Genomic DNA, 18,520 nt, shown 5'->3' with positions numbered 1-18,520 from the left:
ATGTGGAGAAGAATATTGGGGAGTAATCTACTGTAAGAAGAATGTTCACATATTGCAAACTTACATTTGCATAATCTTTTTAAAATGTTTTTATTGACGTTACCAATCAGTATTACCTGTTACCACAAAATGAAATCATAATGCCCCAAACTTGTATACTTTAAAACTTCTACTCAAGCAAAATTCTACAGAGGGGGTAACCTTTATTATGTATATTTATCTTACGTTTTGATATTAGTTCTTTTACCTACCTACTTTATACAAGACTGGGTATTACCTAAAACAGTTTTAGTACTGTGCGGGGGGTGAAAACATCTGGAAAGGATCCTCATAAAGGCTTTTTGTGTGAAATGGGAGTGGAACTGATCGCTCTAAATGGGTCAGGCCAGCTCTTAAGACGCAGTCACGTATCCTGTACGAATTCAATTTGACCTAAAGAAAAAGAATCAAGACCCCATTCAGTACAGTTCTGCAGGCTCCGGTCTTCTTTAAAACCCTCAGCGTGCAACGACGTCAGATGCCTGCAGGTGTCGTTCAATGTCCGTGGAAAAAGGTGGCTGCCAGCGGCGTGCGATGTACAGTGAGGCAGCTGTGGTTGTATTTTGCTTCCCTGACTCGCAGCCACTGTAGTGTTGCTGAACTTGACATCCAGCATCACAAGGCTGCACGGTCACCCCAAAGCGGGACGATTTCAATTACAGGTGAGGGAACTTTATACTGTGATTTATTTCAATGCATTGTTAAATATTGGAGCAGTATTGTGGTGACGCTGCTAACTGGTGTGGCTAAGCGCTAGTCAGCTGCGCGGTATCGGGTCTGACTTTGGGCCAGTGGAAGTTGCTGTGCAGAGTTTTACCAAGCGATCAGCACCGTGCATCACTGCAGATGAGCTAGTAAGGATGTTAGCTGCAAGCATGCTAGCGCTGCTGGCTTGCATCGACGCAGCGGGGCCATCGCACCAATAGGCGTCCTCGTCCTCCTACTGCCCCCAAGGGTAACGGGGTTGTCCCGCTGTCTGACCTGCGTGATGGGGACGAGCTTTGAGCGCCCTCAGGGGAGAGGAACACAGGTGTGCATGGCGCTGGCATGCATTCATGATCTAGCTAACTGAGAAGCTAGAATGGACTTCTTACTTTCAATTCTGAGCGTTGTCACATTATAGACCAGGGAGTCAGGGACTGATAAACTTTTTTTGCGTTAATGCACAGATGCAGCGGTACCTGGTAACTCAGTGCACAAACAGGTGTAGGCTACTGGAAAGAAAATGATTTAAAAATAATAATAATAATTTGTTTCTCTGTCCCTGACAGAAGTTTTATAAACATACTACATTAGAATGAATATAAATTCTCACTGATGCTGAGCAATTCATCAAATCCAAAATGATCGCAATTTAATAAAATACAATTTTCAAATTGCAAATTTTGTATTTATGCACAATTATATTCCTTTGGCATTTCATAAAGAAATTAATTTATGTATAATTGTATTCCTTTGACATTTCATATAGAAATTACAGTACAATGTTGTAATACATTAGAAGTGCAATCCACATGTTTACATTTCAAGGGTTTATGAAATGTGAAAAAATTGAAATGATAAACCCACATTTTGTTTGCGTTATTGTTGTAATCTTACTAAATTATTTTTCATCACTCAGTGGTGCTGTATCTGAACCGTGCTGGAAATTCAAATTGTCTGGTTCTTTTAAAATTTAGTAGGTTGAATTAAATCTGATGAAACTAGTGCTTATACAGCTAGTGGGTGAACAATCGAACATGATTTAATCAAGAAAAGGAAAGTTCATTATGTGGTGAAGTTAAAGACTGGACTGTATTACTAATAGACTAATGTTCCTGTCTTGTAGTCCGTGTGTATGCTTTTCATGGCTCATTGTGCAAAAGTCTCACTAAATGTCAGGGTTTTTTTTTTGTTCATCTTAGTTCTCATTAGTGTATGTGTTTATGCGTGTGCGTTTACCCTTTACCAATTAGCAGCTTCTCACCTCCTGAGGCAAGTGTGTGAGACTCGACAGGGCTTGCTGGCCTTCACCTGAACTCCTTCACACACATTTATACACACCACTCAAGAGCACCGTTGTCCCACTCAGACACATATAGAACCTGATCTGCAGCCAGTTGTGCATAATGCCGCCTTGTCTGTCTCCGAGCCCATGTGACACACAAATGGGACTTGTATTGTGTTGCCGAAGAGAAGGCGCGAGACAGGCAAAGACGAGTGCCAGCCTGCGCCAGAGTGTGTGCCTTTGTCTGGCTTGTGTACAGATACACTCTGTCTCCTGTGCTTTCATGCCTTTAGCGATTGTTAGTGTGTATTTTTGGGGGCTGAAAATCACTGAAAGAACGTTTTGAATTAAAAATTGGCATTGTACAGGATTATTAAAACAGAAGATTTAATTTATCACACCAAGTCACTGATAGTGAGCCCCATTCAATCACCTGACATCACACAGTTTGATTGTTTAATCAGTGGCAGTGTGATTGTGGGTTTCTTGATAGCTACTAGAGATCAGACTCGCACCCAAAATGCTGGTTTGCTATTCAGGTTGATGTCTAAAAACGAGTTGTTTTGTTCTTTCTGAAAGAAAAAAAACCCCACATCGTTCTCCGACAGATGAATAATCCAATTTGATAAAAATGGAAAATGGTTTTCTATTGTACTGGACAGCCACCAGTGTTCAGTACGATTTTAAGTCCCAAAACCCGTCAGTTTTTATTTTTAGTTTAAAATGGCTAGCTATGATCCTACTTTGCATTGTGGCCAAAGGGATAATCCAGGTTAGTTCTTACTTATTATTCCTATTGGTGTACATAATACCCCCTTGGCTCATCAAGTAGAAAATGTGCTGCATCCTCCCATTTAAAGGTTGTAAACATTGTGATGTAATTTATGGGGCACGGCTTAGCTGGAGGCAAAACATCTAGTTCGCTTGCTTGACTATGTCGTTTAGCACATTTCAACAGAGTGTATACATAGTAATGGGATAAAAAAAACGGTCATTTGAGTGAATACTCACTGCACGATCGTAAATGTTACTTTAAAAAGTTGACTCTGACAATATTTACCAAGACCTACACCCTCGCTGGATGATTGATGGATGATTTGACAGGACTGCCCACCGTGTATTGGCCGGATATTCCCCAAACCTCCTCACAGGAAAACATCTTGAATGGACAACCAAATGATTTGAAGATTTGTAATGTACCCCTTGACAGGTCATCGGTTCAGGGTCCAAGGTGCATGCTGCCCATCTCCCAAGTCTAATGGATGGCTTTCACGTGAACCCGAATTGGATAAGTGTTATTGAAAATTAACGGATGGATGGTTTTGTAATACTACCCAATAAGTTCCAGGGGCTCAGGTGTTTCATTTTCCTATTGTATTTCATCATTCTGCATAAAAGACGCCCTTGACAATGACTCCACTTTGATGAGAGATTTTCCCCAGCTGCTGTTACTATGGGAAAAAATAACTGAAGTCACACTAGCTGTGTTGTATCTTGCATGCATGTTTTCTCTGTGCTTGCAGCACGGCTTTTCCCAACATTTCGCGTTTGTTAGCATAATTCAACTTTAAATTGTTGTCAACGTTTTGCTTGTGCCTTGTGATTTACTGTCAATCAGTTCAGAGTTCAGGGTTTACTTTACCTGATGCTCAAATTCAGGGCTGCAACTGAACCATGACCCTAGTGAGAATAAGTTGTGCAGAAAATGGATGGATGGATATTTATCGTGAGGTTCCAAAATTTGTGTGTAGACAAGTTTAACTTTTTTTTACACGTGATTTCATTATATTATTACTACAGACTGTTATTATGTACTATGTACTGTAGCATGTTGTCTTATCAAAAACATACATTATAGTTGGTGGTTTATTGTGGGCTAGAACATATTAATCAATAAAGAAAGATGATTAAGAGTGTTTTGGTCATGGAAAGAATTAAACTCATAAGTCAAAGCATCACTTCAACAGAAGTCTTAAAAGTCTTAATCAAATTTTAATGACACACGAAGAATACCCCAGTTTATTACATAATCACTTCCACCCAGATTCTCTAATATGGTTTTTCCCTTTCATCCAGCATCATGGCTGTAGCACCTGATATCTGAAGTACTAGTAAAAAATCTCCAGTTTTCTTTCTTTATAAGACTTGGTGATTTATTGTGTGCTGCTGTACTTAATACTTCTCAACTCATCTGTGATAATTCAATGAAACAATGGAGACTGTCAACATAAACCAGGAGATTTAATGCACACTACTGACACACGGGGCACCCTTTATAGATCTCTCACTAGTGTGTTTGTGTGTAGGTGTGTGTGTAGGTGTGTGTACAACACTAGTTGTAGAAGGCAGGGTTGTTTTCTGGCTTTGCTCGGTGCATTATTGATGTAGTCTGTGACTGTGTGCTGTGCAGACCATACTTTAATATGTCAAAAGTAAGGTACTTTGAACTCCTGCTGAACTTGCCGGGAATTAGACCAGACATAGCAAAGAGGGGCCTGTCTCGCTCTGGCCTTACATGGCAGTTTCTTCAACCTGTAGAACAGGAGTGGCCCGATTCTGGTGACATATGACTGCATTTTAATGAGACCGGGTCCCAGAGCGAGAATCAGTTGATTAAAATAGGCTCATGAGCTGGAAATGGTTTAATACGGTGTGCCTTAGCAAGGTGCTCACTATCGCTGCAGGGGATTGGTCACACAGGACACACGTTTGACCTGCAACTGATGCAAGTTTGAACCTAATGCCATTCAGCAAGATATTTCTAGACCTCTGCTCTGATCCAGTTTAGGGGAGCTGGAGCCCATTTGAGCAGACCTTGAGTGAAAAATGGTCACCACTTGCCAGTCAATCACATGACACATACTTTAGAGACGGAAAAGACAAGCTGCCTGCATGGAAGTGTGGCTAATGAACCACAACCTCATGAGTGACTCTACTATATTATTAATGAAATTGAATGGCTTCTACATACACATTCATTTGACCAAGAAGGTACTTATTGACTCATGACTTACAAAGACGTAATGGTTCTTTTTGTTAAATCCTATTTTATTAAAATACAAACCTATAAAAAAACAAAAAACAAATTTGCTTTATCATATTTTTGCATTTTGTGTTCAATACTGTCAAGAGGAAAATTAGATTGATGTTTCTTCCATGTTAAAAGACCGTCGATCAGATTTCACAGCCAGAGGAAAAACATTTCAAACTCTTATTTTATTTTGCATTCCATATTTCTTGTAGTCTGATGCTTCCTCGTCTGGCACAATGATGCCCGCATTGCAGCAAAGATTCAAGTGTCTTGTTTTGAGTCTGTTGCAAAAGTTTATCATCTTGAAAACTAAAAAAAAAAAAAAAAAAATCTTTTATGAGAATATTTGAGGTTTTCTGATACAAACATGATATTAATTGTGCCTTTCTGATTTTGAGTGCATCTGCAGTCTGGACAAAGATTGTTTTCACTCTGAGCTGGTGCCACGCATATGATTTATTTTACAGAGTAGTCTTGCTTAGCATATCTGAGCCAAGTGGGTTTGCCCAGTCACTGCAGATCAAAAACTAAATGTGTTTTTCGAAAGATTAGCTATGGCAAGTTTAAAGTATTAGCTGTAATGGAAATGTCTCAAGGGGACCCAACCACCTCATGGCCAAGACCCCAATGCCAGACCTCCACACCATGCTGTTTCCTCACCCAACTTCAAAAGGAACATATCACCAGGGAATGCCACCATCTTGCTTTATCGTGGGTTTGCGAACCCTTTTGGAACAAACAAACATGCGATAAGGAGACTTACGTTGTCACCTAAAAAGCAAACCCAGACCACGGGTTGTGTATTCAAAGTGCCCTGAAACAGACTTTGTGGCATCTTTCCAGCTTTGAAGATTTTAGAAGACCTGATAAAGATTCCATCATCTCAGCAGGGGTCAACCGCAACCAACTTGGCACTGCTGGACCAAGACTGACCCCCACGGATGGACGTAAGAACTACAGTTACAACTTTCTATGCCGTGTTACCAAACAAATGTTGATTGAAATGCAATATATCTGAATGTATGCTCGTCTAACATTTACTGTGCTTAATCTGCTAGATTTGCATTGATGAATTGGCTAGGCCATGCTAATAATCATTTTCTTGCTTATGTTAGGACACAACAGTGTTCCCAAAAATTCTCTCCCGATTTCGTGATTGTTAAAATGAGATGTTCCCAGCCTTGGCAATAAATTGATGTTAAAAAAAATATCGTGCAATTCACTAAGGTTTTAGCAGATCAGTTAAATAGACTCAAATCTTTACAAAAGAATTTGGCCTTGCCTGAAACTTTGTCACTTCTCCCCGCTCCCCATCGAGAGATAGAAAGACGACCTTTTCATCTCTCGCTCTTGACATTCTTAGCTCTCTCACACAGTTTAGAAGCGAAATTATTCAGATTGCGGAGAACATATCGTACAGAAAATGTTCAACTTGACTTTCCGTTTAACTGGTCTGATGCTCGACTAGACCTTCGTCAACACTGCCAGTTTGTGCATGTATACATGGGCGAACAACATATGGCACTAAACATACAAACATGTTAGCTTGTCTGGTGGCACCGCTTCCTGTGCCTCCGGGCAGATGGTGCCTTACTGGACCCTGAGGAGCAAGAGATTCTCTTGCCTGCCTCATTCTATTGCTTTGGCACTTACTTGCTGGTTGGTGCCATCTATCACAACAGAAGCACATTTCTCTATTTGCAATGTAGATGTGATTAGAATATGGACTTTCAGTGAAATTGTCATTAATCGGAGCCTCTGAAGCAGGGGTGTCAAACTCATTTTTTTCACGGGGCGCATTGTAGTCATAGCTTCTTTCGGAGGGCCATTATGACTGTCAACCCAAATAAATGCATGAGCACCTCATATTATAGACAGTAAAAGCTACAAAAAAACCTGACAAATAACTCATTTTCAAATCAGATGAGTGAAAACTGGTCAAATATTTAAAAAAAGATATTAAAAGTGAAGACAATTTGAAATTCTAGTAATGACACACGGATTTGATGCACAGTTTGTCTTCGCGGGCCACATAAAATGATGTGGCGGGCCGTATCTGGCCCCCGGGCCTTGAGTTTGACACCTGTGCTCGAAAGCATTGTACTGAAATGGAGTTTGATTTCTTGTTTTATTGGATTTTGATAAATCTGATGCTAAATCCAGAGGATAGATTCTTTTGTTGTCTGTTTGCTTGAAAATATATATTTTGCAGTTGGACAACTGAAACTGTTAGTGACATATCAAGTGTGATTTTAAACTTGATATTTCCACTTTTCATACCTATTGCATCTGGCTTAGTGGTGGAAATGCACATCCCTTCTATGCTTTTTTTCCGTTCAATCAGAAGAAAAGTTCCTGATTTGTTGTTATTTCAGAATGTTAGGGCTACGAATGGAACCGCAAGACATTTATCTGGCACAGTAAATTGAAATTCAATTGAAACCCTGCTGCCCTTCACCAAGACACATTGCTTACACACCCTGCTCATTTCCGTATCACTGCATGTTGCCACCCATCAGTGCTGCCACTACTACTAGCATACATACATCAGTGGCGTACAACACACTCTGTCATGTGTGAAATGGGCTGAGGTTGATCTCTGCCCTGAGAGAAGGAGAGACAAGAGTTTTAAATGTATCTCTCTGAAGGGCTGGAGTGGAAGAAGACGAACAAGAAAAAAAAAAGCCATGAAGAGGTTTGCAAGAGGATGGAATGACAGGGTCGGGGAACATTGCCAATGAGGAGCTCCTCTGCAGAATAAATGAAAGTGAAGAATGAAAGTAATATGTGGTGGTGAAGAGTAGGACGAGGATGGTGGTAGGTGAGGGTGGCAAATTGAGGGTTCACAAAAGCATGCCCCTTTTCAGCAAATCAAATAGACCAATCTATCAAGTCTAGTATCTTAAAAATATTTTAGATGATGATTTTCACACATGAGAAGTAGCCTTGTATCTCACAAGAATATTTCATCAATGAACAGTTTCCATATTTCAGAGTCTCCACCAAATGATTTAAAAGGAACCCTGCCCATCATGACAAATGGATCTCAAAATACAAACACTGACCTCTACTATTAAAATACTTTGTTAGACATGTATAATAATTTATTGTAAGTTAAAAAAAGTCCGGTTTGTTAGCAACCTAACCTGACACACCATAGTCGGCATATTTTTCATGTCTGCAAGGCATTCTGAGATGATGACTAAATACAATGCCCATATTGCTGCCCTGTGGCGAGCAAAGGAAAACAACAACTAGAATCAGGAGTAAAAAAAAAAATGAAAGAAGTAAAAAAAAATAATTGCCATAAAATGCCTTACTCTGCCACTTCTGGATGTATTTTTCCATTCAAAAGGCAATGAAGAAAGTGAGTTAAGCCTCCTTAGCCTTACGTACGTATATATGAACGGAATGCCAATGCCGCTTACTTGCCGTCGCGAGCAGTGAAGCCACCAATGGCCCACTCGCTAAACCCGCCTACTTTGAATACATAGAATTCTTTGTGGCATTTTCATATTATTCTCTGTCTCTATAGCAAAAATACCACAGTGGGTTGCATATGGTTGTACCGGTAAGTCCTTGAGAAGTGCATATTTCATTGATATGCAATTTTTTTCTTGTAAGGTATTAAGAAGGAAACTGTAATGTGGATGTGCCAAACACTACTTCATTTTTGTATATACTGCATGTATGAAAATATGTATACTCGTTGGTGGCGATGGAGGTCATATGGGCATGCAAGAGGGAAGTCAAATGCAAGAAACCTCATTACAGGTGACGGTCGCTATGGTAGAAAGGATATTGAACAGTAGAAATGTCGACGTGAGACCGAAGCACTGCGCAACACTGCTGCAGGAACTTTGACTGACAGCAATAACCTGACGACTGACATTTCTGTCTGCTGGCCGGCTATATGAGCACTTGCCTCAGTGTCCCCCGTGTTTATCTTTACGAATGTCTCCCTCTTTCAGTAATGCAGCATTATGATGGCTCATAGTGCCATCATCCATTGGCGATTCTGTTGTCCCACAGTTTCGTGATTTACTATATGCTACAGATGTTTGTTGTAGTGTAAAATTGTGTTTATTACTCGTCAAACTGCAAGTGCCCTTTTTCCCTCTATGTAACTTTACTGAAGTCTACTGAATGAATGGCATTGTGCACACTGCCAAGAATGTTCGCTGATGATAGTGAAACACATTTTATCACCGCAGTCTCATGCTTAGAGCCACAAATAACCCATGAAGGACAAATACCTCTCCCCATTCTTCTTTGCTCTTGGACTGCTGTGCATATTCATAGGTTAAGGTAAAATGCATTAATAAACACAGCAGGCTCACAAGCTGATAAAGAGGTCATAATGGGTCTGTCCAAGTGTCCTCCTCTCTCTCTCAACAAGGTCATGTGTGATAAGCTTCTGAGGAAAAGACCTGTGTGTAACTAGACGATGGCAGCGTCCTCATAAACAGCCCTACAAAGAAGTCATATTTGTTGGCTGTGCTGCAATGCAGCATAGTTTTGTTCTCTCTGCTCCCTCTCTCCCTCTTTTGTCTTCCTCGCTCCGTCTCTCACCTTTATCTCCCTCCCATTACCCATTACCGCTTTACTTTTCTTGCTTCAGGGCTTTCGGTTGTAGAAATGATAAACGCATTAACTGCAACCACTTCTATTACGGTGTTTCTTACAAACAGGAATGTTGTGTCTGTGTCCAGAAAACCGCAGAGATAAGCTTGCGTGAAATATGCAAAAGCTGGCTTCCGCACGGGAGAAATGTGTTTGTCGCCTCCTCATGTGAACATTTCGATGTTTTCACTAACTTGTAATAAGGGTTGCAGGATTTTAGATTCTTTTAAGTTGACATAATGCGATGAAAGTCGAGTTGATGTCAACAATTTAATGATGTCATTGTATTTGTTTCACAAGAGTGCTCTCGACTCTTCTCAGATCACGAAGAGATATTAGAGTCAATAACAAGCAGGAATTTATCTGTTTCAACTTTGCATATTCTGCATGTTATGTTAGGAGTTGCATTTGCTGTCGTGCCACAAGTGTTGAGATTGGGGATGTCACTTAGTTTTATGAATAGGCCCCAGAAGATGGACAGAATGTAAGCAAACGGCACAAGCACAAACAGCTAACAAAGACTAAGGAATTGCTTTTCAATTAGCCGAAGAAAGGTAGTCATGGCATTTTAATTCTAGCAAATTTATATTATTATATGTCATTGTTATAATAATATCTAATAATAATAATAATAATAATAATAATAATAGATATAAGTTAAGAAAAAGTTACGGAATGTTTTATAATAAGAGATTCTGTCTGCATCCTGCTGACAAGATTGTTTAGATAGAAGATAATTATCTCTTTTTTTTTAATCAAGGGTTGTGTATTATATTAATTGATTAAATCTGGAAATATACAGACGATCTCCTTATATTAATTGATTATATGTGGAAATATACAGACGATCTCCTTCCCTTTTCACCGTATTAGGCACAAGTTGTGATACCTAAGTTTTGCAATTTCAAGTCTACTTCCCGCAGGTGGCAAAACACTAACACAGCCATTGTGTTCACTTGCAAAAGCCATAGGTCAGACAGACCCTGTGAGCTCACCTGCCTCCCACTCGGTGTCTGCTTAATTCTCTTCCCCCACTGTCAGCCACTTCAGGCTCATCATCTCATGCTCTGTCTCAGCCCCTCTGTCTGTCACTGCCACAATCCTCTGGCATTAAGCGCCCACATGTCTAGACTGCTGTTGGTGCATGTCATCTCTGTGGCATTGGCCACCTGCCACTCAGTATGAGTTTTGTTTCTGCTTTATTGAGGGTTTAAGGTGTAGGTTTGAGCCATTTCCCCTCTTTCACTTCCAGAATGGGTTTGTATTGAATTTGTCTGGAATTGACAGGCAGACCTGCTGTTTGTAATGATTCACTCGATGAGAGGTGCCAAAAAAATCCATTACAGCTAAATGATCATCGGGGGTGTTTATATTGCAGTGGGGGGAGAAGTAAATTAAGATGGGTCACTTGGTGATGTGTATTATTAAACTGAAGCAAATCTTGCAGCTGATGAGGATTTTGTTCAGCGTTCCCAGCAAGAATGAGAATATGCAATTACACTTAAATATGGATATTTATGTTGTTTTAAATATGTGGATGGGAAGACATTTAAACAAATTATCCTGCGAACGACTGCAAACTGTGATGACAAAATAACCCACGAAATATAGTTTTGTTTTGCAATGATGTCCAAATTTCACTGCAATGTGTGATGAATGCACCATTAATGCATCTGACAAAAAGTCCTGTTCCTCTTGGATCTTTCCCAGGTGCTCTTGTGAAAGATGTTTTTGCTTCATGAATGTTTAATTGCTCAAAAAAAAAAATCTAAATTGTAGTGCCACTTCTTGGCTTTATCTGGTAATTTCATACATGGACTGGCTGTGGGTTTTGTGAACTGTGAGGCTTCATTGCTCCTGTTTAATGACCATAAAACTGGGAAGGGATTCATATTCAACAAACTAATTGCTTTTGTTGCTTGAATCCAAAGTAACAAGGCTAATGTTCACGCCAACCTTGTAGTAACCTGCTTGAAAGGTAAAATTAATTCTGGTTTTATCAAATGATTTGGATGCAGCCCGGGGAGCGAGGAGGGATGGAAAAACAAATATTTGAATTCACACTTTCTGTGTACATGTTGAGCTTCCTATCACAGTCCAAATATGTGAATGTCAGGTTAACTGGAGACAATTGCCCATAGGTGTGAATGGAACTGAATGGCTTCTCTATTTGTCAGGGTGGAGATTTTTTTTACATTCATATGAGTTGAAAAAGTATCGGGTTGTATAAATTTTACATTTTGTACCGAGAAGCTACTTCAGCGTCTGCAGTAATCGTAAAAATAATTTATTCCTTGGTTGCAGAATATCTCATTAATATTGCACTGTACCCAATTGATCGCCTGCTGTTAAATTTTTCCATGGAAAGCTAATAGTGGGTTTTTCTCTTTTTAATAAAATGTTTCATAGTGTTATTTTCCCCGCTACACTTTTTAAACTGATGAATTACCAGCATGTCTTGAAGAAGATAATGAAACTTTTATCCTTTTAATTCAATATTTTCAGATGCATATTTTTCAGATCAATGCCTTTTTTTGTGTGTGTTACCATGTAAAACACACCCACTGTTCAAACACATGATTTCATTTTGTCATTTTTAGTACCAGGAGACATTCAATGGGTGCAATTTGATTTTCATGCCTCCCCCAGTAACATTAGCTGGTAATGACACTTCTTTCAGCTCATTAAAATATTTGAGATTCAACAAGCAACATGGAGTTTGTACAAGGTATTTCAGTATCTTTTATTTCATTTTAGATTTCATTGTACAAAGGACATCTGGTTGGGCTCACATTGTAGTTACAGCAGCATTCATTTAATGTTTGGCATGTTACTAACAAGTTTGTCTTGTAGTTACTGTAAGCTGACCAAAATTAAAGACTGGATTCAATCAATTCAGTGGATTCAATATATTAGAAATAGACTTTAACTGCCGTGCTGATTTGATGGCCTTGGTGTTCTCAGAGTGGATTCAATATATTAGCAATAGACTTTAACTGCCATACTGATTTTGTGGCACACTCTTATGTTAGACAGTGTCAGGAAGAAATTAAAATACAACGTAACCTTTACAGCTTAACCCAATTTGACACCGTCTTAACTTTTGAATGCACACGTCAAACTGTTTAACGTCTCAGTATGTTTTGCAGCAGTTGGTGTTCTTTTGAAAGGAACTGAATGACAAATTTCCAAAGGTCTTTACAGTAGAATGTCAAATAAAATTCACTGAGGGTCTTTGTTCCTAACCCTACAGGCAAAGCATGATGGTTAAAATTCCAAACCTGATGCGGTTCTAATATTTAAAGTGTTTGGTGTTTTTAGTATTTAATTTAATGACAGAAAGAAGGAGAATAGGAAAAGACAAAGATGGATAAAATTGAGAAAATGACTGGTTAAAATGAATTAAGAGAGAAAATATGGAACAAATGGACAGTGAAAGTGCAGCATTTAATCTAGACTTGTTAGATTTATGTCTTTGTTACTTCCCACTTAAACCACAAAATCAGTGAGTCTATGTACACAAATTGTGATGGTTGAGAGAAGTGCAAAAGTCAATTGTTTTAAACAAAGATACACTCTCAAGTACTGAATCCATCAGGTAACTTGGTTGGGGGAAAAAAACTTGCACTAAAGTGCAAAGGTAAGCAAAAAGGTTTTTATGTGTGCTAATGCAAGCTTGCAAGAACTAAGATCTCTACTGGACACTTAATATTTCTTTGTGACTCCCCCAAAATGTGGTATCTTTTCCTCAAGCTGTTAAGGAATTGGATTTTTGTCATGATGTAAGTGTTGATGTACTGTACACGCACGTCTTGGTCCATGAGGCTCTTAAGTCCAACCACAAACCTTAAGGCTTTTTGTATACAGGAGAAAATGGGGGTAAATAAAAGATGAGTGGATAGCTGAAAGAGCCAGTGCTAATAGCTGTCAAAGTAAGGGCAAGGGAGGTAAAACAGAGAGCAATAGAACAACGCAAAGAAAGAGGAATGTGCATCCTCTTTGGTATTGCTTCACACAACTTCGAACCTTCAGAAACTCAAATGACTATAACGACCTTACAGCGCAACAAATATGAAGGTTTGGAATTTTATTTAATAATAAAGAATGACTGAAATTAGTCTAGATTCCAAAACCTCTCAACTTTTCTTCTCCATTTGAAGTGCAAATTCCATTACCCTGTTCACATTCAATAGGGACCACAGTTTATCCATTTTGAACCCAACTCGCAGCAGATCTTACTGCACTTGATAAAGCGGTGCTGCTGACATTGACTGGCAAAAGTATCTCTCTGTACTTCCTGTCTGGCCCTATCACATCTTCACTTAAATCTGCCAGGCATCAGAGCATTCAAGTCTCGCTGAAGCAAAGCTGAGGTGTGACAGGCGCTTATACTTCAGCGCTGTAAGGTTATTTTTCAAGAAGATACATTCCTGTGTAGCGCTGCCTTCGTTTGGAGATAGCAGACCGCCAATCTAATCGTTATCCTTAAGAAGTTGATTTATTCATTTGTTCAGAATGATGTTGCCTTGGTTGAGCTACTCACCACCGCACCAGAGTATGGTCTTGGCTGCAAATGAATATGAAACTATTTGGTATGCAGTGCCTGGATAAACAGGGAGCAAAGTGCAAAAATGGTTCTTGACCATTAAAAAAAAAAATCTCTGCGCTAAAAAAATATTTTGAGTCAGACTAGACAGGTCAACCATAAGCTCCAGTTCTTGTCATACAGTTCATAGTTTTAAGTAAAATTTATAAGATTTCTAAATGTGTTAAAAGGTTGCTGCCGTTGAATTTGAACAAAAACAATGAAACATTCTCAACTTCTTCTTGATGACTTGCGTCAAGGTGCCGAGTGAGATGGAGATGAAACTTAGCCAAAGAATGTTGGTTCAAAATCTAAGCCACTCCTTTTTCCCCATCACGCTTTGAATCATGCGACTTTAAATGTAACACAGTTAATGTATAGATTTTTGCTCAAGAGCTTAATGCCACCAATAGATTTGCCAATAGTCTCGTCACATCTAACCAATGAAATTACAAAACACATCAGTGAAAGGCGGCTCGGTGGAGCACTGGTTAGCACGTCCGCCCCGCAGTTCAGAGGTTGCACGTTCGATTCCGCTTCCGGCCCTCCCTGTGTGGAATTTGCAATGTTCTCCCTGCGCCTGCGTGGGTTTTCTCCGGGTACTCCAGTTTCCTCCCTCATCCCAAAGACATGCTTGATAGGGCGATTGAGTACTCCAAATTGCCCGTAGGTGCGCGTGCGAATGGTTGTTCACCTCTGTGTGCCCTGCGATCGGCTGGCAACCGGTTCAGGGTGTCCCCCGCCTACTGCCCAATGACTGCTGGGATAGGCTCCAGCGCCCCCGCGACCCCCATGGGGACAAGCGGCACCGATAATGGATGGATGGATCATAGTGAACAAAGAAAACTGTCAGCTGTCATCTACGTAACTTCATGGGAGGCTTGGATGACAAAATATTTTACGTAAACAAGCATGAATTTGAACAAAACCACGTTTCAGAACGTGTACCTTTTTGAAGCAAACCTACTGGCCCCTTTTATTCAACACAAGTCTCGTTGAACTCCGAAAGGCTTGGACTGCTGTTGGATGAAGAGACCTCTCCGAATTCCTACTGTTTAACTAGCCGTGTTGGGCAATAAAGCGTTTACTAGTGTTTAAGGTAATTAAAATTTTAAAATAAACACACATATATACGCATTTGTTTTTATGGCAGATTTAGCTGTTTCGTACTTGGATCACAAAATGAAATAAATGCAAATAATAAGCTATTTTTTGCAGCAACATCAGTTCCAATTTGAGTCATTTGATGGCTTTGTGAACATCCATTAAATTTACGTTCAACAAGGTAACACTGTGTACCCATGAATGTAGGGTAAAAGCACAACTTGTCTTTTAAGCAGTGCACAAATGGAAGATTTTTTTTTTTAACGACAGAGCAATATTACTAGCCAAGTAAAAGTAGGCCTAACACAATTGAGTCATTGATGAGAGTGGAAGTACATTGCAGATTCTGACTGAAGTGCTTTGTGCAACCCCTTTACTGGACTTTCAATGAGTGCATACACTGCTTGTATTTGTGGGCTTCCAAGTGAAAGAATATATATATTTTTATTATTATTAAATTAAATGACATTTCCCTGGTTGGTATTACTTGCTCTCACATTTATTGATCAAAAAAGGTGCAAGAAATGATGACTTTTATGAACGTTGTATTGTTGATACACTTCACTGTTCTGCCGACTTTATTTAAAAGTACAATTCATGTGCTGCAACACATTCACTGGCACATTGTGTGTGCGTGTATGTGTGTTGATGAGTTTATTCATGTTTTCTACTTTTTTACCTGCATCTCATCATCAACGCCAGCAGGTGCTGAACCCAGTTTTGTCTGTGCAAGGCTGATAAAACCTAGTAAGATTATAGTCAGTGGGGCAGAAACCAAATGCGGCCTCTGGGTTTTGAAACATGTGTGATGTAACTGTGCTGTGACTCTTGGGGGGGTGGTGACCAGCTCAGTATCATCAGACTGACAAAGAGCAAAGCAAATGGAAAAAGCATTTTTGTATTTGCAAATGTGCAAAAATATTTTTTCCAGAACAGCTTCAACCAGGCGCATATATATATATATATTTCACACAACTTAGTCACAGTTTGCTGCAAAAATTTTTTTTTTAAAAAAAGACATTTTTTTAGCAGAAAACTGTGACTCTAAGTTGTGTGAAATAATGAGATCCAGGTCAATTCCTCAAGTATAACTGCAGCAGTGTACTCAGTACTGCTGATGAAAGTAAATATTGAAGTGTAAATTTGCTCACAGCTCAGGTTTCAATATTCACCGCGAATGGTATCTTTAGTAAGCACGCTATGAGAACAATGAGGGCGATGATGGGTCATGATGGGCTTTGAGTACCTATCATATTATTTTTCACAAATATTGCCCGATGACGATCGGTCACCGATCAAAGCACATCTAATACATATCGAAAAGTAGAAACAAACAATTGGACAGTGGTAAAATAGCAAAAAGTGCCAGACTGCTTGTAAGCTTGCAACCTTTTAGTAGTTCTGTGCTGTTCTTTGAATTATACAGTTCTTGTTGGAAGAAAAAGCAGAAAATCATAAAAGAGGGCATAAAAATACTGATGTAAAACAGAAACTCTGATAGAAGCAGGCGGGCAGACCGAAAATGTCATTTCGACAATTCCCTCCATTCCCCTCTGCCGTATAAATGGTGATTCGCTAAAGAGAACACAGACAAATGAGGAACCTCCGACAAAATAGATCTGCATGCAATAGAAGGCTTCATATTCACTTCCATCTCACACACACGCACACACACACACACACTCATGCATACTCGCAAGCCAGACAGTGTTTATGAAGTGCAGCCTCAGTGAGTCCATCAAGTCTAATGATTCCCTCCTGGTTGCTTCTGTCAGCATCGTCTCCCTCCTCGCCTGCATCGCTCCATCACTCCCCTCCTCCCTCCCTGCTTTAGCCCCCTCTCCCTTCCATTTTCACATCCCTCCTTTCCCAGGCTGAAGTTTTTTTGCATTCATGTCTACTGTGCCAGACAGGCTCTTTTTCTCGCTTTTTTTTTAATTTCATTTACTCCCTTCCTTGCCTTTTCTTCCTTTCCTTTCCTCACCCACGTTGTTCTATTCTTCGCCGCTCGCCTTCAACCCATCCGACGTCTCCCTTCATCCTGTTAGTCATTCCTCTCTCTCCCCTTTTCTCTTTTTTCCCCTGTCTGTTACATCCCAAATCGTAGCATCATCTTCCTAGGCAAATTGACAGCTTTGCCTGCATTAAAACCATGTTGGAAATAGCAGGTATCTTTGTGTGACACATTTTTCAAATATGTTGTGTTTACAGTGACAGCAGACAAGCCTTTGCCACATGTAGATCTTGATAAAAAAAAAAAAAAATACATGTAGATTAGCTGGATTAGTGATTCCCAAGAAGGGTGTCGTGACACACTGTGTGCTGTTAGATCTCCTTATGGGTGCTGTGGGAAATGATCCAGTTTCACTTAATATGTGCTGAAATGACTATTAATTATAAATACATCTTCATTCATCTATCAATGATGCCAGACATGTCTAGTTGCAGCCAGAACAATTAATTCCAATTAAATAAACTCGTGCATCCACCCGTCATTGCTTTCAGTGAGTATATCACCTTTGTTTCATTAAACAGACCTGCATGTCAAAAAAGGTAAACCCATTTATATTTTCAATTATTCACTATATTTAGGGATTTTGCAGTAATTATTATTCCACATGGACTATTACTGCAGACTTATGCAAGTGTGGCCCAGGAGTGAGCGTGAAAGAAAAATAATGCGTATTAGTTTAGGATCATTTAACACTTTAGTATTTTAGTATCATTTAGTAAAGCCTACCACTGCTCGTTAGAACAACTTGTAATTTGTAATAGATTGTTGGTAAAGAGGGACTATAGACAAGGCCACATATGCACTTTCAATCACTTTATTGAACAAACGGGTTCTTCTTTAAACGCTAGCACATGTCAGTGGTCTCAACTCACCCTGTCACGGAACACCAGAGAGGCTAATGCACACACGCACACACACACACCATTCAACAACAGTGTTTAACATTAGAAGAGTGACCCCAATGGAAGAAAAATAATATGTGCACCTCACATGCATATATTATTGGTATTCTGCAACCTCTGCGATAAACGAGTGAACTGTAAACTTGCACTTTCAGTGTAAGATCTTTCTCTTGCACACTCTGGAGGCTGTACAAAGGTCTGGCACCTCTTAAAGGTGAACGTTTTAGATCTGCTG

General features: G+C 39.6%; 1 protein-coding gene across 2 annotated transcripts in view; it reads left to right on the top strand.

The window, feature by feature from the left end:
• The first annotated feature begins 534 nt into the window (after window positions 1-534).
• Window positions 535-18,520, top strand: part of LOC148392218 (low-density lipoprotein receptor class A domain-containing protein 4-like) — a 96,892-nt gene continuing 78,906 nt past the window's right edge. The window contains exons 1-2 of one of the 2 annotated variants that reach the window (XM_088386690.1): window positions 535-701; window positions 5,901-6,004. The gene's annotated coding sequence lies outside the window, so the exon portion shown is untranslated. The remainder of the gene's footprint in view (window positions 702-5,900; window positions 6,005-18,520) is intronic. The other variant, XM_088386691.1, reaches the window with a different exon arrangement.

The sequence above is a fragment of the Syngnathus floridae genome, chromosome 10 (genome assembly GCF_059516105.1).
Source record: "Syngnathus floridae isolate MCC-2025c chromosome 10, RoL_Sflo_1.0, whole genome shotgun sequence".
Taxonomy (NCBI): Eukaryota; Metazoa; Chordata; class Actinopteri; order Syngnathiformes; family Syngnathidae; genus Syngnathus; species Syngnathus floridae.
The sequence above is the reverse complement of the archived record's forward strand: the minus strand, read 5'-3'. Positions and strand labels throughout refer to the sequence as shown.